At 44.6% G+C, this 27,398-nt stretch overlaps 1 protein-coding gene across 4 annotated transcripts in view; it reads left to right on the forward strand.

The window, feature by feature from the left end:
• B3GNT9 (UDP-GlcNAc:betaGal beta-1,3-N-acetylglucosaminyltransferase 9) overlaps positions 1–27,398 on the forward strand; it is a 69,463-nt gene that overhangs the window by 38,705 nt on the left and 3,360 nt on the right. The window contains exon 1 of one of the 4 annotated variants that reach the window (XM_029608684.1): positions 23,561–23,670. The exons of the other annotated variants lie outside the window; for them this stretch is intronic. The gene's annotated coding sequence lies outside the window, so the exon portion shown is untranslated. Of the gene's footprint in view, positions 1–23,560; positions 23,671–27,398 lie in introns of those variants that run through there. 4 annotated transcript variants of the gene reach the window in all.

Here is a 27,398-nt window from a genome sequence, read left to right on the forward strand (position 1 = left end):
GCTAGGTAGCACAGTGCTTTCATTGTCCCCTGCAGCGCTTGCTACCTCTGTTTTAGTTCCACAGTGGGCTTCCTCTCATGCTAGCTGTGGCGGTTTAGCCTGCTTCTTAGCTGCCTTGAGCAAAAGAGATGCTGTAGGTAAGGTGGTAGGCATGAGGGAGAGCAGATTGGTATTGGCATTGGCTCACTGAGGGGAAATGAAGTTAGATCTTCTTTTGCAGTGGTAAGTGGTTATCTCCTGCAATTCAGACTTCTTTGTCTCATATGGCGGTCAGGGTCGGATTTAAGATGACAGCGCCCATAGGCAGAGGACTTAAGGCAAGGGGTTTGCTTCTTCCCTTTGGAAAGCAGAGATCGCACAAGGGCGGTCCCAGGTTTTGAGCACCTTCATAATTTGCCACCCAAGGCATACGCCTGTATTGCCTATGCCTAAATCAGGCCCTGTGGCTGTGTAGTCCAGATACCCCTCTAGGGGAATGCTTTACATTAATACCACCACATTCTACGGCAGGAGGGCTCAAACCAGTCCTACAGCCCCCAGCCACTCGGGTTTTCAGGATATCCCTAATGAATATGCATGAGATTTATTTGTACGCACAACCTCTTGTGAATGCAAATATTCTCATGCATATTCTTTAGGGATAACCGGAAAACCCGACTGGCTGGGGGGTGTCCGTAGAACCGGTTTGAGCACCCCTGTTCTACATGACTCCTACAAGCTAGAGATATTTACACAAAATTTCATTTTAAATGATAGATCAGCAGGATGCCAGGGGCTACTGCTGAAGTAAAGGCAGTAATAAGAAACTTTTCTCAAGATGCCTTATAAGTACATCTACCCTCTAGGGTCCACATATGGTCCCAATAAATGACTCCAGTTCAGCTGCAGAATCAGACTCTTCTGTAGAAAGAAAGCACATAGAAGAAATGGGGAAAAATGTCAAGAATTGGAATCTACTGTTTCATGTTGCCAAGAAAATATAAATTCAGTTTGTAAAGTTTTTCTTTTTTTTTAATTATAACTCTAAAGCAAGAACATCTGGTAAACAGCTTGTTGACCAAATTAAATGGCAAAAGCTGGAAAATGACTCACATTCTGACGCACGCTAATAAAATGAATATATTTATAGTTTCTTAGGGCAAAGGAGAAATAGCAATAGATTAAGCTTTCTTTAGTAGCTCAGAAATAAAACAATCTTGTTTGGTGCATCACAAACTTTTTGTATTTTCAGGTTTAAATTGTTGTTGCTGACTTAAAGCTAACTTTACTGTAAATGCTTCTAAAAGAACAGCTCATGCTACAGGACATTTATAGATTATAGTTTTTGAGCTATTGGTGTAACTGCGTTTAAAAAAGGTTTGCACAAGTTCCTGGAGGAAAAGTCCATAAACCATTATTAAGGTTTAGTTGCAGAAATCCTCTTTGTATCTCTGGGATTAGCAGCTTGGACTCTCTCTACCCCTTGGGATCCTGCCAGGTACTTGTGACCTGGATTGGCCACTGTTGGAAGGTCAAGATAGGGGGCCGTGATTCCCTGTAGCTCAGCTAAGGAGAAACTGCAATGACCTAATAGAGAAGAGGAGACATTTTTGCAGAGAGTTTTGATCTTGTGTTTTTAGGATGAATTCTTTTGTCATCTGTTTCTGCCCTCTGAGAAGGAGAGATTTTGGATTTTGAATGTTTTTTAGGATCTTCTATCATCAGAGATCCAGTTTATACCATCAGAGAGAGGGATCCCACCTTTAACATCTGGAGGGTTGGCTTTTGCCTAGTGTTTACCACCTCGGGGGACATGGACTCAGCTGTAGAACTGAGGAGGAGGTATCTTTGGACTGTTTTGTTTTGTGAGAAGACAAATTGGAGAATTTTCTTGTGAACTGGCCTTCAAGTAGTTTTGGTTGCAGTGTCCAGTCTCTTCATTATATTTAGAGGTACCTTAAAGCAAGGACATCCTATGTGTGAGTACTGTGAAGAAAAAAAAAGATCCTAAAATGATAATCTGAGGGTTGGCACCTAACCCTGGAGATTGAATCCTGCTGGATAGAATCCCAGCACCCTGGAGCCTTCAGTGGGCTGAGTGGTGCGAGAGGGAATAAAGAGAGAGTTGGTAGAAAAGTGACCCCCAAGGACAACAGTGTGTCCCTGCTTTCCAGAAGGTCCCCAAAGAGAGGGTTACAACTATAAAAAGGGAGACTGTAATACAGTGGCGTAGCCAGAATTGATTTTTTGGGTGGGCACAAGGTTAACATGGGTGGGCTGTAGGCATGCAGGTCTACTAGTTGTTTTTTTACTGATAAATAATGCCAAATTATGCAGCACAGCATTCACATCTACGCCTAAGTATGAGGTTTACTTAATGATACAAACATAATTCACGGTGATTTGTGGTACTTTAGCCTTCTTATTATTACGATTTTATACACGGCTCCTACCTGTCCATAAATTTTGAGAGAGCGGTTGTGTTGCTTATATTTAAATTGCTAACATCTCAAAATATAGATATATATTTTTACCTTTGTTGTCTGATCTTTGTATTTTTCTAATCAGTTGGTCCTGGTCTCTTTTTCCCATTTTTTCCCTTATAGCTCATTTCCTAATTCCTTTTCAGTGTCTTTCTTCTATTACTGTCTTCTTCCCTTCCACACACACACACACACATACACGCTTTCTCTCACAGACTCCCTCTCACACACTCAAGCTGTCACTCTCATATGCTCTCCCCCCCACAAGCTCACATTCAAGTTCTCACTTTCTCACCCCTCCCCAGGCTTATATTCTTATGCACACACAGACGCACATCCAGGCACCCATTCTCACCCACACACATAAACCCAGACTCCCATTCTCACCCACAAACCCATGCTCCCAATCTCACCCACACATATTCAAGCTCCCATTCTCATCCATACATATACACATTTAAGGTACTATTCTCACCCACACATACACACATTCAAGCACCCATTCTTATCCACATATTCAAGCTTCCATTCTCACCCACCCACACAAACCCAGGCTCTCATTCTCACCCATATATACACACATTCAAGCTCCCATTCTCACCCACCCACAAACCCAGGCTCCCATTCTCAACCACACATACACACATTCAAGCTCCCATTCACCCACATACACACCCAGGCTCCAGTTTTCACCCACACACACTCCCATTCTCATCCACACATACACATTCAAGCACGTGCACAGCTTCCGCTTTCTCCCCCAGAGCAGGAAGATCAGCTGCCTCTCCTGCTGCCACCGGCCTCCTGCTATCTTCGGGCGTCGGGCTGTACTGACCGCCGAACTTCCTGTCGGGGGGGGGGGAGCGGAAGCGCAGCGCACAACGTCCGCTTCCTCCCTCCCCCCCCCCCCCCCAAGCAGGAAGATCGGCGGACCATACGGCCCGACGCCCGAAGAAGATAGCAGGAGGCCGGTGGCAGCAGGAGAGGCAGCTGATCTTCCTGCTTTGGGGGAGAAAGCGGAAGCTGTGCGCGGCGCTTCCGCTCCCCCAAACAGGAAGTTCGGCGGGCCGTTTGACCCGAAGATAGCAGGAGAACGGGTGGCAGCAGGAGAGGCAGCTGATCTTCCTGCATTGGGGGGGAGGAAGCGGAAGCTGCGCTTCCGCTCCCCCCCCCGAACAGGAAGACCGGTTGGCCATACAGCCGCAGCAGCGCTTCCCCATGTGTGCCGTGATGGCGCGCGAGGCGTGGGTTCTCTTGTTCGCTGTCGCGGGGATGGGATCCCGCGACAGCCTTGCAGTTCCGGTGCTAGTTGGGTGGGCCTGGGTCTAAGTTGGGTGGGCACCTGCCCACCCAGGCCCACCCGTGGCTACGCCACTGCTGTAATAAAACAAGGACATCTGTTACATAACAATTGAAAGGAGCAAGGTTAAAAATTTGCAGAAGGCATGGACATTGTTTAAAATTACCATCCTTGAGATCCCAGACAAAATGTATTCCATCCAATAAAAAAGATAAAAGGAAAGGCAAATGATTGCCCGCATGGCTTTAATAGTGAAGTGAAAGGGGCAAATAAGGCCAAAAAGGGGCATCTTTCAAAAAATAGAAAGCAGACGCAAATGAAGAAATAGGAAAAGGCATATGCACTGGCAAGTTAGATACCTACAGTACCCGAATGTAATCTGCTTTGATGTCCACTTTGAAGTGCCAAAAAGCGGAATATAAATAAATAAATAAATAGTGAAATAAATAGTGAATAGATGTAAAAAAGTAATTAAAACAGGATAGGAGAGAATTTGAAAAAAAAAAAGCTTGCCATAGCAGTAAAAATAAGTACCTAAAACCTTTTCAAATACATTCAAAGCAAAGGGCCTGTGAGGGAGTCAGTTGGGCTGCTGGATGACTGAGGAGAAAAGGGATTCTCAGGGAGGACAAGGAAATAGCAAAACTAAATTAATTCTTTGGCTCTGTCTTTACTGAGGAGGATGTTTTGATGGTGCTGACTCTGAGTGACTAAATGAAATCACTGTGAAATTGGAGGATGTAATACAGCAAATTTACAGACTAAAGAATATCAAATCACCAGGACCTGATGGTATTCACCCTCGGGTTTTGAAGGCACTCAAACATGAAATGGCATACTTGCTTCTGGGGATTTGCAACCTGGTGAGCCTGATGACTGTACAGGGCAAAATGATAGAAGCTATTCTTAAAAACAAAATTACTGATCACATAGTCAGACATGATTTGATGGGGGCAGTCTTAACATGGCTTTTGCAAAGGGAAGTCTTGTCTTACCAGTTTACTAGATTTTTTTTGAAGGTGTAGATAAGCATGCGGATAAAGGTGAGACAGTTAATATAGGGGTAAATATTCAAAGCTGGCTGACTAACGGGCCGATACAGTAAAAGTCGTGGGAGAGCGGGCAAACGCCCACTCTCCTGGCGCACGCATAGGCCAGTGTCCTGTACGCAATACAGTAAAACTATTTAAATTAGGGTCTGCGGTAAAAAGAGGCGCTAGGAACACTAGCGCGTCCCTAGCGCCTCTTTTTGGATAGGAGCGGCGGCTGTCAGCGGGTTTGACAGCCGACGCTCAATTTTGCCGGCGTCAGTTCTCAAACCCACTGACAGCCACGGGTTCGGAAACCGGATGCCGGCAAAATTGAGCGTCCGGTTTTCAACCCGCGAGCTGCAGGCCAATTTCAAACTTTTTTTTAACTTTTTTTTAACTTTCGGGACCTCCGACTTAATATCGCCATGATATTAAGTCGGAGGGTGCACAGAAAAGCAGTTTTTACTGCTTTTCTGTGCACTTTCCCGGTGCCCGGAGAAATTAACGCCTACCTTTGGGTAGGCGCTAATTTCTGAAAGTAAAATGTGCGGCTTGGCTGCACATTTTGCTTTCTGAATCATGCGGGAATACCTAATAGTGCCCGCAACATGCATTTGCATGTTGCAGGCACTATTATGGGTATTCCCGCATGATCCCGCATGGGGGGTTGGACGAGCGTTTGCGACGCGCTAGCTTTACCCCTTATTCAGTAAGGGGTAAAGCTAGCACGTCGAAAACGTGCGTCCAATCGCGGGTTAACAGTGCGCTCTGCCGGAGCACTCTGTACTGTATCGGCCTGAATGTAACTTAACTGGTTAGAACTAATCCGGCATGGCAAAGCCGCTGAATATATGCTTTTATGTGTGCACTTCATCAGATAATTCTCTCCGACTAGGTTTAGATCTGCTCTATGGGATGGCTAAACGTTGATGTAAATTTATGCAGGTAACTTTCTCCACCCTCAATCTGCCCAGTACCCGCCTACTTTTTGTGTGTGTAACTTTTAGCCATATAAGGGACTTAGGAGGTCATTTATCAAAGTGCTTTAAGGCGTTTTCGTATGTGAAAGCACCATAACACATGGTGTGATGCAAATTTGGAAAAGGGGAGTAGTTTGCATAGTTTTAATGTGGGAAATAACGATACCTTTTTCATTTGTGTTAAGCTGTGCGATATGGCTTTATCACACTTTGTGATGTTTTCGCAAAAAGCATTTTCACTTTTTTAAGGGGAGAGAGAGAAAGAGAGAAACTATAAGGCCCTTATAGTACGTAGTTATTTATACCTCTATATGAGGCCCACCTAGTTCCTCAAGGTGAGGTTTAGGTAGTAGTGTAGGGGTTAGGGGCCACTTTGACATTCAGAGTGAGACGTACGAACTGAACAGTGCACTCTCGTGAAGATTTGATGACCTTCGGAGTGAGGAAACTCACAAAAAGATGAGATTTGTACAATGTTCTCTCAACCTAGCTTGAAATCAAATCTTCACAAGAGTGTACTGTTCTTTGGATTTTCAGAAGGCATTTGATAAAGTCTCTCATGAGAAACTCCTCAGGAATTGGGAGGTCATAGAAGAGGATGCAGTGTTCTCTTGTGCACTGGTAACTGAATAAAAAACAGGAAACAGAAGATAGATCTAAATGCTCTGTTTTCCCAAATGAAGAAGGTGGTTAGCAGAATATGTCAGGGTTCTGTGCTATTTAGCATATTCATAAATGATCTGGAAAAGGGAAGAACTAGTAAAGTGACCAGATTTGCAGGTGATAGGAAATTGTTTTGAGTTGTTAAAAAAGAGCAGCAGACTATAAGAGACTGCAGAAGGACCCTGCGAGACTCTGAGACTGGGCATCTAAATGGCAGATGCAATTTTATGTGGACAAGTACAAAAGCACATAGGGAAACATAACCCCAAGTACAGGTACATGATGCTGGATTCCAGGTTAGCAGTTACCACCCAGGAAAAAAACCCTTGGCATCCTTGAGCACAATACCTTGACATCTTCAGCTCAGTGTATGGTGGCAGTCAAAACTGCAAATAGAATGTTTGGAATTCTTTAAAAAGAAAATTGAAAATATGATAATGCTTTTGTAGAGATCCATGCTGCAACCTCATCTTGAGTATTGTGTAGAGTTCTGGATACCCCATCTCAAAAGAGACATAGCAGACATAGAAAAGGTACAGAGGAGGGTGACAAAAATGATAAAGGGGATGGAAAAGCTCCCTTATGCAGAAAGACAAACAAATTAGGGCTCTTTAGCTTGGAAATGAGACAAAAGAAAGGATATGATTTAGATTTATAAATCCTAAGTGGGTGGGATTGGGTGAATAGGAAATGGTTATTTACCCTTTCAAACAACACTAGGATTAGAGGCCACTCCATGAAACTAGCAACTGGCAGATTTAAAACAAATTGTTGGAAGTATTTTTTCACTCAGTACACAATAAAGCTACGGAATCTGTTGCCAGAGGACATGGTCAAGGCAAATAACATAGTGGACACGTTCCTGAAGGAAAAGTCCATAAACTGTTATTAGCCAAGTAGACTTGGGAAAGCAGCGCTTATTCCTGGGAGTAAGATACAAGAATTAAGTCAGCTATCTGGGATCTGAGAGGTACTTGTGACCCAGACCAGCCACTGTCAGCCAGGATGCTGGGCTCACTGGGCATGGCACTTCTTATGTTCATGCTTTTAAGTTTTCATACATCTAAAAAATGGCTGTAGCCACTACTTCACTGAAATGAGTAGGTATTTTTGCAGGGGTGAGGGAGGAAGGCCTAGCAATTTGCTCCTGCACTTTAGGGTTTCCAGCTAAACTGGAACCAGCCTCACAGAAACATAAAATAGTAAATGGTGGCAGATAAAGACTAAAATAGCTCATCCTTTCTCCCAGTTGAGATTCACATTTGGTAGATATGCATCTGTAACCCAACACCAACCTCTGCTCCTCATGTCTTTTATATCACCTCACAATCCTTTCCCGCCCACTGCCCTGTCTGTCCAATTCATCTAGCCTAGTCATTGCAGAAACCATCCTTGCCAGGGACCATGAACCAAGGCTTCTTCTGGAACTCTACAATCATGGGCCTTACATTCAGCCATTAGGTGTTACCATTGAGAAACAGGGATGTGCATTTGTTTGAAATGAATGGATAAAATGTAACAAGTGAGACCAATTTTGTTTAATTCAGGGCCTCCCGAAATTAATGGAGGGAGTCCATAAATATAAATAAACATTTAAATTTCATTCATTTGTGTTTCCTATTCATGTCTATGGCCCATGTAAAAATGCTGCAGTGAACAGAACCGAGGTGGGAGAAGTTAGATAGTCCAATCAAGGTGAAGCATTTTTTTTAAACTAACCTGTAACTAACATCTGGATCATGTGATGCTGCTGCCCTCCCACTGAAAGGTCTGAATATATGCAGAAAAACTCCATTTTCTCTGTTGGATTTCACAGGAATAGGTTACTTTTTGTAAGCTCTGTTAGAGTGAGAAAAAGTTTTAAAAGAAGAATTTTGGCATTGGTAAAGGACTTTGTGTTGTTTTTACTACTTCAGTCACAGTGCTACCACTGAGAGAGACAGGCAGAGGCACTGCTTTCTGTCTGTTCACTGGGGCAGGATAGAGGAGCAGAAGGAGTGAATAGCAGAGTTTTTGTCTGTTTGACTCTGCACAGTGCACTGCTTATCTGCAGCCACAGATTGCAGTGAACAGAAGTGCTGCTTTTCAGCCTTGCTAAGTTTCTTCTTTGACAGGTTTTTTTTTGTGTGTGTGCACAAAAGGAGTTAGTAAGCAGTGCACATACAAATGCTGTGTTTGTGTGTGTGTATGTGTGAGAGAATTTTTACACAGACTGTAAGGAAGAGACATGTGAGTGTTTGTGCCCTAGTAAGCTGCTAACTCAATTTGGCAAGTTGGCTGCTTGGCAAGTTGGCAGTGAACTCAGTCTGTCAACTTGATTATGTGTGTGTGACAGACAGACAATCAGTATTAGAGTTGTGCTGAATTCAATCTTGCCAGGGCAGGCAAAGGGGAGAGGAGTGAGATAATCAAATTTTCAGATGACACAAAATTGTTCAGAGTAGTTAAATCACAAGCAGATTGTGATAAATTGCAGGAAGACCTTGTGAGACTGGAAAATTGGGCATCCAAATGGCAGATGAAATTTAATGTGGATAAGTGCAAGGTGATGCATATAGGGAAAAATAACCCATGCTATAATTACACAATGTTGGGTTCCATATTAGGTGCTACAACCCAAGAAAGATCTAGGTGTCATAGTGGATAACACATTGAAATCGTCGGTGCAGTGTGCTGCGGCAGTCAAAAAAGCAAACAGAATGTTGGGAATTATTAGAAAAGGAATGGTGAATAAAACGGAAAATGTCATAATGCCTCTATATCGCTCCATGGTGAGACCGCACCTTGAATACTGTGTACAATTCTGGTCGCCGCATCTCAAAAAAGATATAATTGCGATGGAGAAGGTACAGAGAAGGGCTACCAAAATAAGGGGAATGGAACAGCTCCCCTATGAGGAAAACTGAAGAGGTTGGGACTTTTCAGCTTGGAGAAGAGACGACTGAGGGGGGATATGATAGAGATGTTTAAAATCATGAGAGGTCTAGAACGGGTAGATGTGAATCGGTTATTTACTCTTTCGGATAGTAGAAAGACTAGGGGGCACTCCATGAAGTTAGCATGGGGCACATTTAAAACTAATCGGAGAAAGTTCTTTTTTACTCAACGCACAATTAAACTCTGGAATTTGAAAAATGTACTCCAGAGGTCACGTGATGCAGTGCAGGGGAAAGCCGTGATTTTTTCCCTCGCAGCGCCGACCCTCCTGCATCCAGCCTCATCCAAGGCTAAATTGGCTTAACCACACTACAGGACCTTTGGGGAACTAGTCCTGCACCTCCGCCGGACCAGACGAGTACAATGGCGGCTCGTTTGAAACAAAAAGAAAAGGACAAAGAAAAGCCGCGTGGCTCCGAGATACAAACAAATATGGCGCCGGTCACCCCGCCCCCACCGACAAAGGCGGCGATTACTGAAATTAAGACTGCAATCTCGGAATTGTTAGGTCCGGAACTGAAAGGGATCTCTACGAAACTTACGGAGCTTGCTGCGGCGTTTGCGGGCTGTGAGGCTCGCTTTTCGTCACTTGAACAGAGGGTCTCTGATCTGCATGATGGCGCCCATAATATAGAGGCCGAGGTGACGGCCCTGAAACAGGTGGTAGCGAAACAGGCAGACCGGCTAGAAGACCTAGAGAACCGGTCTCGCCGGTCCAACCTGCGCTTCCTGGGGCTCCCGGAGTCTATTCTGGATCGGGAGCTGGTGACATTCCTAGAGGGCTGGCTGACTAAGGAATTGGGCCTTACACAAGCGCACGGACCCCTTCGAGTTGAGAGGGCACACCGGCTGGGCCTAAGGAAGGCATCGGATCCCCGACCACGCATTATAATAGCTAAGATTTTTAATTTTGTGCATAAGGGGGAGATTTTACAGGCGACCAGGGCCGGTAAACCGCTGATGTATGAAAGTAAGAAAATACTGGTATTTCAGGATTTTTCGTCTGCCCTCTCAGCGAAACGCCGCGTCTTGGCCCCGGTCTGCACCCAGCTCATCAACATGGGATATCGTGCCACCTTGATATATCCGGCTCGGCTCCGAGTGGTCACCCGCGGGGGCGTCCGGTGGTTCACAGAGCTCGCGGAGGCGCAGGAGTTCGCGCGCACATCGGCCTCCGGAGACCACCAGAGTCCCCCCAGCGCCAGTGAGGACCCCGATTGAGAGCAGCGGCATGGCTAACCATCATTGTTTGGAGACTGGGCAGGCTAAGTTTGAGGTTCTTCAACCATGTTTTTTGGAGTATTTTTTCTTCTTCTCCTGTTGTGGCTACCGGAGCTGTGCTGGGCTGTGTGTTATTTTTTTCTTCTTTTTTTTAATATATACCCCGGACCATGTTACAGCGGCTCCTGTAATCGGACTTCCCCAGAGTCTATTAGTTCCTCAATTTATACTAATACTATGTGTGTGTTAATGTATAGACCTTAAGGTCCTTTATTGCTTAAACTAGCATGGATGAGGCTGGAATGCGTCGGGTGGGGGGGGGGTGGGTGGTTGTATGCATGGTGGTGACCTCCTTCATTGTACGAATGTTGGGGTGGGTAGATACAGGGAATGGGGGGGGGGGGAATGGGGGGGGGGGGGAAAGGGGGGGAAGGGAGGGGGATCTGGGGATGTTCATTTGAGGTTTGGGGTGGGGTTCATGCACGCAGTTTTGGGGGTCCAATACGGTCATCCTAAGGGATTGCCTGTACAGGGAGGTTTTAGCTGGGAGAACCTTCCTGTGTTTGTTAACTGTCTAATCATTGCAATGTTTGTTCTCTTTAGGGGTTATGTCAGTTAGTGGCATCAGGTTTATATCCTGGAATGTCTGTGGTATAAATTCGCCTGTGAAGCGGTCAAAAATATTGAATCATCTTAAGAAAAAACAGGTGGACATAGCATTCCTCCAAGAGACTCATCTTACTGATGTAGAACATTCTAAACTTCGCAGAGGATGGGTGGGGGATGTGTATTATGCCTCAGCATCATCTAAATCGGCAGGGGTAGCCATACTTTTCGGTAAACACGTACCTTTCACCATATTGCGGGAATTGAAAGATCCGCAGGGTCGCTACCTGATCTTAGTTGTAAAAATTTTCGCTATATCAATAATACTCTGTAACGCTTATGCTCCCAATAATGATACGGTGGGGTACCTACAGGCACTGCAAGGCCTATTGCTTCCCTATCTTGATGACTTTATTATTTTGGGGGGAGATTTCAATGCGGTTAGAGACTTGCACCTTGATAAATCTGCTAGTACCCCGAGAGATCGGGCTGTTAGCTCTAGTTTAACACAGCTTGAGCAGTCGGTCCATTTGCTGGATGCGTGGCGGATTTTACACCCGAGTGAGAAGGACTTCACTCATCTATCCCGCGCTCACGCGACGTGGTCGCGTTTGGACTATTTCTTTATTAGTGATAAATACTTTACTAAGGTTAATGATGCTTGTATAGGCGATATTCTTATCTCCGATCACGCACCCATTTGGTTGGATGTGCAGGTCTCCCCGTCTGCTCCCACCCCACGGCGCTGGCGGTATCCCTATTTTTTGGCTGATGATATTCCATTCCAAGAATATTTACGGTTGCGCTGGCAGGATTATGCGACTCTTAACGAGGAACATAACTCTAACCCTGTACTGTTCTGGTACACGGCTAAGGCGGTGATCCGCGGAGATATTATCTCTTATGTGGCCCATCGACGGAAAGTAATGGATGCGAGTCTTCTTACTTTAAGCGCTCAGTTGCAAAAGCTTAAACGGCGTCTGGCTAGTACCAATCTCCCGGAGGATAGGGCGGCCCATCGGGTATTACAAGGGAAAATTAATACTTTACTTCACCAAAGAGAGAAGAAGAGTCTGCTATATTATCAGTATCGGATGCATAAATATAGTAATAAGTCGGGCAGGTTGCTCCATAACCTAGTGAAGGCCTCTCGTTCATCCAAACACATTCCAGTAATCCGGTCGGATGCGGGGGACCTGCACACAGATACTAAAGCAATTCTCACACAGTTTCAGACATTTTTCTCTCGCCTTTATACTAGGGGGGATTGGGATCCTGAGGCCTGTGCTCAATTCTGTGCCCGGCTGGATTTGCCAACTCTTACCTTGGCACAAAGGGAACAGCTGAATATGCCCCTCACACAGGAAGAAATTCATAAGGCGATTCAGCAGTCCAAGCGGTTTAAGGCGCCTGGGCCCGATGGGTTCACAGCTGAGTTTTATAGAAGCCTGGTGGATCTGGTTAGTCCAGTTTTGGCTCAGACGTTTACCACCCTAATTGCTCAGGGGAAATATCCCCACCATGTCAACCAGGCTCATATTACACTTATAGCCAAGCCGGGGAAAGACGCCACTTCAGTGGCTTCTTATAGGCCCATCTCGCTCCTCAATGTTGACCAGAAACTATTGGCAAAAATTCTAGCCGACCGACTGGCGGAGGTGCTTCCTTCCTTAATTGGGGAAAATCAGGTGGGCTTTGTGCGGAAACGCCACGCTTTAACTACTATTAGAAAGATTTTGGCGGCTATGGAAATGAGTCAGATGATGGAGGAACAGTATCTTCTGGTCAACTTTGATGCGGATAAGGCCTTTGATCGTGTGGAGTGGGGATATCTCTTTTTTATTCTGCAGGAGTTGGGCTTTGATGGTTGGTTCCTAGATGCACTTCGATTATTATATCATGAGCCCACTGCAGTTATAGTAGCCAATAATGTTTACTCCGAGGTGTTTTCCATAACCCGAGGTACCAGACAGGGGTGTCCCTTGTCACCATTGCTCTTTCTTTTACAGCTGGAGCCGCTATTGCTGTCAATCCTGGGCACGGGGCAGATACGGGGAATTCGCATGCAACACGAAATTCTTAAATATGTAGCTTTTGCTGATGATGTGATGCTCTTTTTGTCTCGACCCCAGCGCTCTTTACCTCCCTTACTGAAGCTTTTTGCGGAGTTTGGCTGTTTTGCGGGCCTTCGCCTCAATCCTACTAAGTCTGAGGCATTGGCCTTTCCGGCTACCCTTGGAGAGGGCTGGCAGGGTGAATTTCCTTTAAAATGGGCTGATGGCTCCCTTCGATATTTGGGGGTGACCCTTACATCCCCTCCCACTAACCTTTATGAGGCTAATGTTAAGCCCTTACTGCAAGTGACTTTGGACAAACTCCGCACTTGGCGAACATTGCCTCTCTCCCTCTGTGGCCGTCTGAATTTATTCAAGATGGTCCTCTTGCCAAAATGGCTGTTTCTGTTGCAGACCTTGCCTCTATGGCTACGCTGTCGGGATATTAGATCCATTGATAAAGCTCTACGTGTTTTTTTATGGCAGGGAGGTAGGGCGCGCATTTCGTTGAGGGATCTCCGGGAGCGCTGGGGAGAAGGGGGAATAGGAGTTCCGGACCTGCGACTTTATAATCTGGCATGCAATCTCCGTATTATCAGAGACTGGATGCTAAATCAGTCCACCTATGCCCACATTACTGCGGAGTCGGCCTTGGTGGTGCCTTTTGCTCTTTCTTATGTGGTACAGGCGCCCGCCCGGGAGCTCCCTTCCGTGTTACTCCATTCTTCAGTTGTTCCCCCGATAAGAGCAGCGTGGCGACTGGTCACCCAGTTGCTGCGGATACCTCCGTTGTGTGTGCCCCTGCTGCCTATCCAAGGGAATGGTGCTTTTCTTCCGGGCTCCCAGACCAGGGGGTTTCACGACTGGCGGGCGCAGGACCTTACCCGTCTGGGCCAGGTAATTAATGACGAAGGACAGTTGCTTTCTTTTGCTGATCTGCGAACTAGGTTTGGGTTGACTATTTCACATGTCTTCCCGTACCTCCAGCTTAAGCATTACTTTCAGTCCCTACCGTTGGACCCGGGCCCGGTGGAGGTTCTTACCATCTTGGATGGGGTGTTGCGGTTCAATGTCCAGAGGGGCCCCTCGGTGTCCCAGTATTACAAGTGTTTAAAAAGTATCACGAGAACTGAACCATATGCATTACTGCTTGAACGTTGGAATAAAGATGGGATATTTGCTCTTACCATCCCCATATTAAAAGCAAGCTTTGGACGTATTAATCACATTACTGTTAATATGTATTACAGAGAGATGCATTACAAGTTCCTGCGGAGAGCTTATGTCTCCACGCAATTGGCTCATCGCTCGGGGCTGGCCCAGAGTGGAATTTGTGGTAAATGTCATAGAACTATTGGGCATCTCTCTCACGCCTTTTGGGCTTGCCCCAGAGTCCGCAGATTCTGGGGACGAATCGCATCTTATCTAATGGATCTTTGGGGGTTAGGTTGCCTATAACGCCACTACTTTTCCTTTTTGGTCATTTCCCGCGGGTATCCTTGAAGCAGGGTCCCCGATATTTCATACACAAGGCTTGCTTAGTGGGGAAGAAGGTTATCTTATTGTACTGGCGGGATGCGGGACCCCCCTCTTTTTGGATTTGGCGTAATCAGTTACACCACTTGTTACGAATGGAGGAACTGGGCTCCCGCATGGATCCTCGTGCCCGTAAAAGATTCTTATTGATTTGGGACCCGTATCTACAATCGCTATCACATCGCTCCAGAAGTTTGGTCATCAACGATTGCTGAAGTTGCTGTGGACTCCTTCTCTCTTGCAGGATCGCCTTGCCCAATGGATGTCTTGTCGAGATATGCGTGTATGGACTCTGACCTTGGACATTTATCCTTCATGGGGGGGGGGGGGGGGGGAAAGGGGGGGGTGGTGGGGGGCTGGGGGGGGGTAGGGATGCTGTTGAAGTTTGTGTAATGTGGAACAATGTTTTTACAAGGTCAGTGTGGAGGTAAGAGTGACACCTCTCCTGACTACTGTCTTGGTTCTCTAATTTGACTATGTTGTTTGCATTATAATAATAAAAACCGTTTGAAACATAAACTCTGGAATTTGTTGCCAGAGAATGTGGTTCGTGCAGTTAGTATAGCTGTGTTTAAAAAAGGATTGGATAAGTTCTTGGAGGAGAAGTCCATTACCTGCTATTAAGTTCACTTAGAGAATAGCCACTGCCATTAGTAATGGTAACATGGGATAGACTTAGTTTTTGGGTACTTGCCAGGTTCTTATGGCCTGGATTGGCCACTGTTGGAAACAGGATGCTGGGCTTGATGGACCCTTGGTCTGACCCAGTATGGCATGTTCTTATGTTCTTCTTATGTTCTTATGAGGGAATAGCAGGAGCAGAGGATTGGGTGTTGCTGCAGAGCCAGCCCAGCTTGTGAAAAGTATGGGCAGTACCAGTAGCAGTGAGAAAAGAGACTTTTTGGTACAGAAAGCCAGGAGTGGCAGTCAGTTCAAGCCATAAGAAATTGAAATTGAGAAAGCATGTGCCACTATCACCCTCTTTCTCTCCCTCTTGCTTTGGAGCAGGGGCAGAAAGGCAGAAGAGCCATGTGAGGCTTGCATTAGCAGGCAGGGGCAAGGACAGGGGTAGCAAAAGTGCATCATTCAAAACCAGCATAGAAACATAAAAACATAGACATGATGGCAGAAAAGGACCAAATGGTCCATCCAGTCTGCCCTGCAAGCTTATGGTAGTATCTACTGCGCCGTGCAGGTTACCCCCATGCTTATCAGTTTCCCAAACCATAAAAGTCAGGGCCCTCGTTGATTACTGTCTGAATCCAATTCCCTGTAACTCCGTGCCATTGAAGCAGAGAGCAATGAAGGAGTTGTGTTAACAGTATGTAGGCTTATTGGTTAAGGGTAGCAACCGCCGCACCAGCAAGTTACCCCCATGCTTATTTGTTTCCCCAGACCATAAAAGTTGGATCCTTCGTTGGTGCTGTCTGAATCCCATTCCCCTTTTCCCCTGCCATTGAAACAGAGAGCATTGATGGAGTGCGCCCTTCCATGATTACTGCCTGAGATGAACTAATTTTGAGGAAAACTTGTGTCTGAATCAGAGGATATTGAAGAGCCAGTGGCCAAAGAGAATTTGGGAGCTCTAGTCAGTAGTGTCTTAGCCTCCAGTGAGAAGGCAACCCCCAGGAAGAGCAGAAAATAGTTAGTGAGAGTGCCAGCAACAGCAGCCCCCAAAGTTCCCGAGAAGATATCCAGAAGACAGCTGTAGTGTGGAGGCACTTTAAAGTGAGAGAGGATCTGCATTTTGCTCAGTGCATTCACCATAGTAAGGCCATCCATCAGTGGAAGGTACTAGAGCATCCGGCAAAAACTGGTATGCAGCATCACCTACGGAAACTCCTCATGCTAGCACTGGCATCAGGGGATGTCGGCACTACTAACCTGAGGACCCACTCTGCCGCTCAAAGCAGATGCACTAGTAAAAGGGTTGAAAAAGGGAAGATTTTCTTCTAATTTGACCTATGGCCCTTCCATCAGTCAGAGGCAGGCTAGCAGCCTCCAGCCACCCCTTTGTAGCAGCAAGCCATCATAGGTTAGTATTCAGTGTCGCTGTCTGAGGGCAAGAAAAGGCAACATCTGAAGCAGTGACGAGGTGCATCAAAGAAATGATTGCCCTGCAGGTGGGGGTGAGCCCGGACTTTAAATATTCACTGCAGCTCTTAGCCCCCAAGTACAAAATGCCCTTCAAAACTACATTGAGTAGGCAAGTAATTTCCACCCTGTACTGTCAGTGCTACAGTTACATACAGGCACAGCTGGCCAAGGCAGAAGGGAACAGCATACATTTCACCTACGCACACCTCTCTCCCTCCTGGGAGCTGGCTGAGGCAGGGGCAGGCAGCAGCTCTAGTGGGGACTGAGCATCAGGGTGCAGGTAGGCGGTTCTTTACCTCCCGGTGAAGGATACCATCCATACTTCATGCGATATCCTAACAACCACAAGAAAGATGTGGAGGGACCGCAGCTAGACCGGAGAGGCAGACGTTTCATGCAGGTATTTTTTTGTGACAAACCGTGCTGCAAATACCATGAAGGCAGTGGAAGATAGGGGCTATAAGGGGGATCTGTTGCTTTGCACACTTGCTGCATGTGACAGTGAGCGATACCCTGGGGCTGGGGCCCAAGGAACATTGGGATTCCGGTCCCGAAGGAAATGATAGAGAAATGCAGGAAAATAGTGAAGCATTTTCATCATAGTGTGAAGGGTGGGCAGCTTCTGCCTGAGAAGCATAAAGAATTTGGGATACCTCATGAGAGGCTCACTCAAGCTGTTGGCACTTGCTGGCATTCCACCTATCTGCTGCTGAAGAATTTAGAGGAGCAGCAGTCACCCCTTTATGACCTATCTCTGGAATTGGCGATGGATGTGGATTGCCCGCTGGAGCATCATGATCAGGTAGTGATGAGGCAGCTAATACAAGTCCTGAATTCATTCAAGGATGAATTCCAGAAACAGTAAATAATCTGGAGAAATTAGATTTCTGTGAGCAAGAGAGAATGAAAGCAGAGGTGCTGCAGGCTGTAGCCTGTTTGAAGCAGCAGGGATAACTGAAACACAGACAGAAAACAATTCTTATTACGCTTACCACGAGTTTTCACCAATAGATGAAAGGGAATCTCGCTTTATGGCCCCAGTGTTTCACCTATATGAAGGAGATGTGACGGTTAGGGTGCATGAACAGGAGTGCCAGAGCAGACGCAGCACCCTGCAACTACAACGTCCTCCCCCACCTCAATACACTATATACATGTTGCGCCCCATTCTGGCCAGACATAACTAAAGTGGCTCAACATTATCTTTCCTACCCACCAATCAGCATGCCTAATGAACATGTTTTCTCAATGGCAGGGACATCATGAGCCCTCAAGCTGGTGTGGTGTACAGGCCTCCAAATCAAACAGAAGAACAGGACAGAGATCTGGATAAAGACATGAAAAGGTGGCATTGTAGGGAGAAGTGTTGGTTGTTGGAAATTTTAATCTGCCTAATGTGTATTGGAGAATGTATGCTGCAGAATCTGCAAGAAGTAGAGAGCTCTAGCTACTGTTTGGGATCTTGCCAGGTACTTGTGACCTGGATTGGCCACTGCGGGAAACAGGATACTGGGCTTGATGGACCCTCAGTCTGACCCAGTATAACAAGTCTTATGTTCTTGATTGTGGTGGATGTTCTTCAAGGGGCTCTGCTCATGCAAATGGTGATTGAACCCATGAGGGGAGGAGCGATACAGGACCTGGTGCTCACAAATGGAGATAGCGAAACTTATGTCCAGATAGGTGCCCACCTGGGCATCAGTAATCATCAGATGGTATGGTTTGATATAACAGCCAAATGGGAGGGAGGTCACATGAAAACCAAAGTACTGGATTTCAAAAATCCAGCCAGAAGGCTGAGAGTAGATGGATGAAATGGAACAACAGTGCACCAAATTAAAAGGAGCTATAACAAAGGCAACAAACCTTTATGCAAAAAAAAGTAAATAAAAGTAAGAGAAAAAGGAAACCAATCTCGTTCTCCAAGGAGGTGACTGAGAAAATAAAAGCAAAAATATCAGCTAAGTAGAATCTTTATGGGTGTAAATTCCATATGTGATGGGGAAAAGTATAGTGGTAGACACAAACTATCATCCACCTGGCAAATGTGAACAGAAGGATGACGAAATGCTAAAAGAAATTAGGGAAGCTAACAAATTTTGCAGCATGGGAATAATGGGAGATTTCAATTATCCCAGTATTAACTGGGTCAGTGTCACATCAGGACATGCTTGCAAAATGAAATTAATGACCGCTTCATAGAGCAGCTAGTCCAGGAACCAACAAGAGGAGGAGCTATTTTAGATCTAAACATTAGTGGAACACAGGATTTGGTGCGAGAGGTAACTATGGTGGAGCTGCTCGGCAATTTTTATCATAATGCAATCAAATTTGACTTAACAGCTGGAGGGAGGGCATTAGGTTAATCTACAACTCTAGCTTTAAACTTTCAAAAGGGAGCCTGATAAGATAAGGAAATAGAAAATACTGATAGGTGCAGCTGCAAAGGTTAAAAGTTTACATTAGGTGTGGTCATTGTTTAAAAGTACTATCTTGGAAGCCCAGTCCAGATGTACTCCATGCATCAATAAAGGTGGAAGGAAGGCCAAACGACTGCTGGCATGGATAAAAGGTGATGTGAAAAGGGCTATTTTAGCCAAAATAACTTCTTTCGAAAATTGGAAAAAGGATCCATCTGAAGAAAATGTAAAAAAGAATAAACATTGGCAGGTTAAGATGTAAAACATTGATAAGGCAGGCTAAAAGAAAATTTGAAAGGAAGCTGGCCATAGAGGCAAAAACTCATAGTAAAACCTTTTTAAAATATGTCCAAAGCAGGAGAGAGTTGGTTGGACAGTTATGGGCACTTAGGGAAGATAAGGCAATCGCTGAAAGACTAAATTAATTCTTTGCTTCAGTGTTTACTGAAGAGGATGTTGGGTGTGATACCCATAACAGAAATGGTATTCAATGGTGATGATTTGGAATAACTGAAACAAATCACTGTGAAGTTGGAAGATGTAATAGAGAAGATTGGCAAACTAAAGAGCAGCAAATTGCCCAGACCAGATGGTATACACCCCAAGTCTTGAAAGCAGTCAAAAATTAAATTGCAGATCTATTTCTAGTAATTTACAACCTATCATTAAAATAATTTATTCTACCTGATTGGAGGGTGGCCAGTGTAACCCCAATCTTTAAAAAGGGCTCTAGGAAACTGACTGCTGAATCTGACATCAGTGCTTGGGAAAAATTGTGGAAACTATTCTAAAGAACAAAATTATAGAAAGATATGATTTAATGCAATACTGTTAGCATTAATTTACACGAGGGTAATCTTCTCCAATCTGCTACATTTTTTGAAGAGGTTAATAAACATGTGGATAATGATGACCTGGTGGATATAGTATATTTGGATTTTCAGAAGGTGTTTGACAAAGTGGCCCATGAGAGAATCATGAGAAAATTAAAAAGTCATGGGATAGGAAGTAATGTCCTATTGTGTATTGCAAACTGGTTAAAAGATAAGAAACAGAGAGTAGGGCTAATGGTAATTTTTCTCAGTAGAGAAGGGTAAACAGTGGTGTGCCTCAGGGATCTGTACTGGGACTGGTACATTTTAATATATTTATAAATGATCTGGAAAGGGGAACGAGTGAGGTGATCAAATTTGTAAACAATACAAAATTATTCTGAGTTGCTAAATCATAAACGGATCTTGTGAGATTAGAAGACTAGTCATTCAAATGGCAGATTAAATTTAATATGGCCAAATGGAAAATGATACACATAGAGAAAAGTAATTACACAATAGTAGGTTTCATATTAGCAGTTGCCTCCCAGGAAAAGGCTCCTGGGCAACATAGTGGATCATACTTTGAAATTCTTGGCTCAGTTTGCAGTGCCAGTCAAAAAGCAAATGAAATATTATGAATTATTAGGGAAGGAATGGAGAATAAAACTGAGAATGTCATAATACCTTTCTGTCACTCCATGATGAGACCGCACCAGGTATACTGTGTGCAATTCTGGTTGCCACATTTCAAAAAAGATATAGTTGCACTGGAAAAGGTACAGAGAAGGGCAACCAAAATAATTAAGGAGATGGAATGGCTCCCTTATTTATTATTTAAAACATTTATATTCTGCTTCTATTGACTTTGTCATGCTTATGAGGGAAGGCTAAAAATGTTAGGACTGTTCAGCTCGAAGAGATGGCTGAAGGGGGAAATAATAGAGGACTATAACATTATGACTGGAATAGAATGGATACATTTAAATCAGTTATTTACTCTTTAAAAAAAAATACAAAGAGTAGAGGACATTCCCTGAAGTTATTAGGTAGCACATTTAAACAAGTCTCACAATTAAGCTCTGGAATTCATTGTCAGAGGATTTGGTTAAGGTAGTTAGCATAGCTGGATTTAAAAAAAGTTTGGACAAGTTCCTGTTGGAAAAGTCCATAAATTGTAACTTGGGGAATAGCCACTACTTATCACAGCATGGGATCTATTTACTGTTTAGGATCTTGTCAGGTACTTGTGACCTGGATCGGCCGCTGTTGTTAACAGGATACAGGGCTTCATGGACCCTCAATCTGACCCAGAATAGCAATTATGTGAAAAGTACAAAGGAACTAAAAAAGATCATAGGAAGGAATACCTGATGAAGCTGAAGGAAATGAGGAAAGAAATCAGGATAGTGAAAGCTCGAGTGGGAGAAAAGATTACCAAAGAGGTATAGAGGGCAAAGCCTTTTTCCAAATATACCAGAGAATGGATGAAGGCCAGAGGTGGTATTGTAAGACTGAAAAGGAGTCAAGGAGCAAGGTGCAGAGAAAGATAAAGAAAGAGCAGAAATATTAAACAAATACTTCAGTTCCGTTTTCACTAAGGAAGACATTGGGGAAGGGTCATTGTTGGTTGGCAAGAGTATGGATGAGAGTGGGGTAGATACATCCCCATTTGCAGAAGAGAGTGTTTTGGTGAAATTAGCAAAAGTGAACGTGGACAAGGAGATGTGGGTCAGATGAGAAAAATCCCCAGGATACTATGGGAGCTTCAAGAAATGCTGGTGGGTCACCTGAAGCACCTGTCCAATAGATCCTTGGAGACTGGAGCAGTGCTATAGGACTGAAGGGCGGTTGTGGTCCTGCTTCACAAAAGTGTCAGCAAGGAGGAGGCTGAAAAGTACAGGCTGGTTAGCCTTACCTTGGTGGTGGGAAAATTAATGGAAAAACTGCTAAAGGAAAGGATAACGAACTAACTGCAATTCAGTGAGGTACAGGATCCAAGACAACATGGTTTTAGCAGAGGAAGATTCTGTCAAACTAATATGATTTTTGTTTAGATTGGGTAACTAGAGAATTGGATTAAGGAAGAGCGTTCAGTACGGTCTACTAGGATTTCAGCAAGGCTTTTGATATGGTGTCACATAGGAGGCTCATATATAAAACGAGAAGCAAGGGAGTGGTTCCTAAGGTGGTGGAATGGATTACAAATTGGCTGACAAATGTCAGTAAGTAGTGGAAAATGGAACCTACGCTGAAGAAAAAAAAAAGAGAGATAAGGAGGCCCTCAAGCATCATTCTGGGACCAGTTCTATTCAATATCTTTGAGTAGGGATTAGAAGGTAAAGTTTGTCTTTTTGTAGATGACTGTGCGAGAGGCGAGTAACTTTCATAGGCTGGAGGCAGGAACCATGCTAACTCCAGCCTTTCTTCTTACAAATTCCAGCTTTACTTAAAATTATCAGCATCGAAATACATAGACTGCTCACCTCCAGCAGTGTCCTTCCACCATTATCTTATACCAGAGAGGATTCGGGAGCTGCTTTCTCCTAGAGATGCAGGGTCTCCTGTTCCCAGCTGAACTCAACCTCTTTTCCTGCTCAGCAGGATCCCGCCCACAGAGCGCTCTCTCTCTCTATGGATTTTAAGGTGGACCATAGATGCTTGGTCCTTTACAGGTTAAAGGGAGGGGGTAGGGCCACTCCTTTACAATGACACTAAGATCTGTAAAAGAGTGGACACACCTGAAGGAACAGAGAGAATTAGAAGTGAGCTAGGAAAGCTTGAGGAGTAGTCAGTTTGGCAGCTGGGATTCGATGCCAAGAAGTGCCGAGTCATGCATTTAGGGTGTGGCAATCCAAAGTAGTTGTACATGATGGATGGTGAAAGATTGTTATGCACGAACTGGGAGAGAGATTTCGGGGTGATAGTATCTGATGATGTGGTGAAGCAAAGCAGGGTCTAAAGCCAGATACTGGGCTGCACGGAGAAGCATAACCAGCAGGAAAAAGGAGGTGATGATGCCCCTGTACAAGTCTTTGGTGAAGCATCACCTAGAGTACTGTGTTCAGTTCTGGATATTGTATCTCAAAAAGGATAAGGGCAGAATGGAAGCAATCCAGAGAAAGGCAACCAAAATAGTGTGGGGTCTGCATGGAAAGAGTTATGAGAGATGAGACTGAAGAACATATGGGCCTGATTTTCAAAAGCATTTGCATGCTTAAAACTGGGTTTTATATGTGTGAATGCACTCTCTCTGTGTAAATGGGCTTTTGAACATTTTGAAAATGGGCTTTTGAAAATGGCTTCGATAGTATATTACATTTACATGTGCAACTCCTTTGAAAATTCATCTCCCTAAACTGCTCAGTATCTAGCAAGGGGTACCTTGTTCTTATTTTCCTTGAAGCACCCTTAACCTTTCCTTTTGCTTTACCCTCTAGGGTGAAACAAATCAAATGGTGATCAGACCAAGTTACCTCAGTCTTATTAACATCTTTCAAACATCCAGAATCACACTCCCTGCATATCAGAAAGATCTAAGATATGCCCTGGTGAGTCTTACCAGAAATCAACTGCACAAATGCCACAGCTTGCAACAGAGATGTAAATTTCTGCATTCCCATAGCTTCACAGACTTCAAAATGTATGTTAAAGTCACCCATTATAATTACATTTTTAAATCTAAGAGCTGAAGTGCTCACAAAGTCATATAGTCGACATAAATCAGCTATTGTTTGTGATTTTAATCACCAAGCCAATCATGGTACCTTTAGGTGGTTCCTCTGGCTGTCTTGGATGTTTTTTCCAAATTCCCTCGCCATTATGGTACTTGTCAACTGTTGCCCTTGCCCTGGCAGTCCAATGCTTTGCATTCGAGCTGCACCACTCATGGACCATTGGGTCCTTCATGCCACTCCTAGTACTGCTTTGCTTTGCTCCTCTTGGTGCTCTTATTTTATTTAATAAAATGTATGAATCACTTTATATGTTTTATAATTAAATCTTCCAAAGTGCCATACATAAAATATTACATAAAATTAACATGTTATAAACAAACACAAAACATCTCTCTCCATATCTATCTATCTTTATATATCTATATACATACAGTGACATCCCTTTAGGACTAAATTAACTTGGCTTCCACTACTTTTAGCCGAGTAGGCTGTTTCTATCTCAAACATCAAGCAACTTTTTACTTGGTGGTGAAACTGAATTACATTTTTCCCCCTCCTTAAATGAGAAAGGGAGATTATTCCATAACATAAGAATCATCATAAAAATATATTCTGCAACTTTGTACAATTCTGGTCGTTGCATCTCAAAAAAGATATAGTTGCGATGGAGAAGGTATAGAGAAGGGCAACCAAAATGATAAAGGGGATGGAACAACTCCCCTATGAGGAAAGGCTGAAGAGGTCAGGACTGTTCAGCTTGGAGAAGAGACGGCTGAGGGGGAGATATGATAGAGGTCTTTAAGATCATGAGAGGTCTTGAACGAGTAGATGTGAATCGGTTATTTACACTTTTGAATAATAGAGGGACTAGGAGGCATTCCATGAAGTTAGCAAGTAGCACATTTAAGACTAATCGGAGAAAATTCTTTTTCACTCAACGCACAATAAAGCTCTGGAATTTGTTGCCAGAGGATGTTGTTAGTGCAGTTAGTGTAGCTGGGTTCAAAAAAGGTTTGGATAAGTTCTTGGAGAAGTCCATTAACGGCTATTAATCAAGTTTACTTAGGGAATAGCCACTGCTATTAATTGCATCAGTAGCATGGGATCTTCTTAGTGTTTGGGTAATTGCCAGGTTCTTGTGGCCTGGTTTGGCCTCTGTTGGAAACAGGATGCTGGGCTTGATGGACCCTTGGTCTGACCCAGCATGGCAATTTCTTATGTTCTTAGTAGGCTGTAACTGACTGCAGTTGAAGTTGATGACAATATTATAAACACAAAGTTCTGGATGACTGTTTCCAGCATAGCCAATGCTCAGTATCTAGCTCAGTACAAGGATTTTAAACTTATAATGAAGCTTCACAGGCAAACAGGGCTTTTGATACAATTCTTCTGCCCTTGCTGTATATCTTGGGGCCTTGATGATACTTCATGCTGTGCTGCTCTACACCTACTCGTTGTGATTTTTAATTTCCAGCACCACTGCTGCTGCTGCTGCTTCAAGCCACTCTTGGTACCTTTGGGTGGTTCCTCCTCTGCTCTAGCATTCTTTGAGGTTCTTTCAAAATTTCCTTCCACTACAGTACTTGTTGACTCTTGGTCTTGCCCTGCAATCTGATGTTTTATACAGATCTTACCCATTTATCTTTAACAATTTCATGATCTCAGACTTTTTCTTTAAACTACCTTCCCTTATTCTTCTTATTGATAAGTGGTCTTGTCCATTATTTAGCCTTTGAAGGATTATACTGCAGTAATTGGAGGGGGCAGCAGAAGTACAGCATCCAAAACCAAGACCATGCTCCTCCATGATTACTGCGTCTCAGGTAATGGAGGCAGTATTTACAAAAACTAATTCAGAAGAATCATGCCTTGGATTCCCTTATCACAAGATATTGAAAGGGGTCTTAGGAGCATCTTAACCTCCAGTGAGGACATGGAGGAGTGCAGTTAATACTTGCAGGGCTGAAATTATACCAAAGCAAAGTGGAAGACCAACTCTAAGCCTGAATCACCAGCCACTTCTCTAATGATGCTGTATCTAAACATCAGGCTTCCTCTAGGGATTTCCTCTGGATTCTCCCTGCTGAGGACTTTGTACCAATTTGATTGGTGTCTTTTTACCCCTCTTTAGGCGCCTTGGGGTATTCTGGCTACTCTTGCTGCTGCTTTGTTCCTCCCATGGTGCCTGGGAGATCTTCTGACACTGCTGGTACTGTTTTTCCCCATTAATGCCATTTGCTGTTTCTTTGAGTGTTTGTGATTACACTGCAGCATATAAGTCCTTTTATTGTTCCTTAAATGTCTTTACATATTTTATATGTGATACATTCTGTTTAGTTTTTAACTCATTTTATTGTAATTACTATATTGTTTTACTTCTAATTTTATATTCATATTTTAGATCAATGTGTGTGTTTATCTGCCGCAAACAATTGGATACGTGCGGAACACAAATGTAAAAAAAATAATTCATTGGGATATTCATGCCACTTTTGGTGTCACATTGACACAGACTTGGTATGTTGGAGTGCCTATCACCCTTCTAATCTTGTCTACCCACAAGTTTAAAAAGAAATAATTAGAAAACGCCAATTTGGCAGCCCAGTTCTCTCCGAGGCCGCTCCGAAATCGGAGCGGCCTCGGAGAGAACTTTCCTTCCGCCTCCCCCCACCTTCCCCTACCTAACCCACCCCCTCGGCCCTATCTAAATCCCCCCTACCTCTGTTGCGAAAGTTCCGCCTGCTCGAGGCAGGCGTAACTTTGCGTACGCCGGGCCGGCTGCCGCGCGTCATGTTCCGGTCCGGAGGCCGCGGCCATGCCCCCGGAACGCCCCCGGGCCGAAACCATGCCTGCAGCGCCGCCCCCGGATGATGCGCCGGCCGCATCACACCCCCCCGACATGCCCCCCCGATGACACATGGATCGCGACACGCCCCCGTCACGCCCCCTCCCCCCCAGGAAAGCCCCGGGACTTACGCGCGTCCCGGGGCTTTGTGGGCGCCGGAAGCCTATGCAACATAGGCTCGGCGCGCGCAGGGGGTGTTTGGGACAGGTTTTCGGGGGGGTACACGCATACCCCTTTGAAAATCTGGCCCTTAAAGCGTAGATTTAAAATAATAGAAATCGTATGTAACCCAGACCACTTTTCGGGTTACTAATAGCTCCTGTAACAACCTAATGCAGTTAGAGAGATAATTAGGGGAGTATCCATTCATGGACAGCCTTCCCACTGGCGGAGCTGAAATGGTCCTTGGTCCTGGGGTTTTTTACCAGCGCTCTGACATATGCTCTGGGGGCAGTATGTTTTGGAAGTCAGAGAGAGAGAGGTTGTATTTTTCTAAGTTGGATTTGTGCCTACCTGGAGCCTCAGAAACCCTCCAAGGCAGGCCAAAGGGCTCCACTGCTGTATTCTCCTCCCAAGGTGCAGAGTGGCTGCTCTGGGACTATTTGGGGATTTTGAACATTTATTTAGAAGAGCCCTGCTGGAGGCCTGGGCCTTTCTGATGACAGGGACTGGGAAACCCCGAGATGAAGAGGCCCAGTGTTTAGAGAAGATCTGCCAAAGGTGGTGACCCGCTGCAGAGGATTTCCTGATTATCTAA

The sequence above is a fragment of the Rhinatrema bivittatum genome, chromosome 7 (assembly GCF_901001135.1).
Source record: "Rhinatrema bivittatum chromosome 7, aRhiBiv1.1, whole genome shotgun sequence".
Classification (NCBI taxonomy): domain Eukaryota; kingdom Metazoa; phylum Chordata; class Amphibia; order Gymnophiona; family Rhinatrematidae; genus Rhinatrema; species Rhinatrema bivittatum.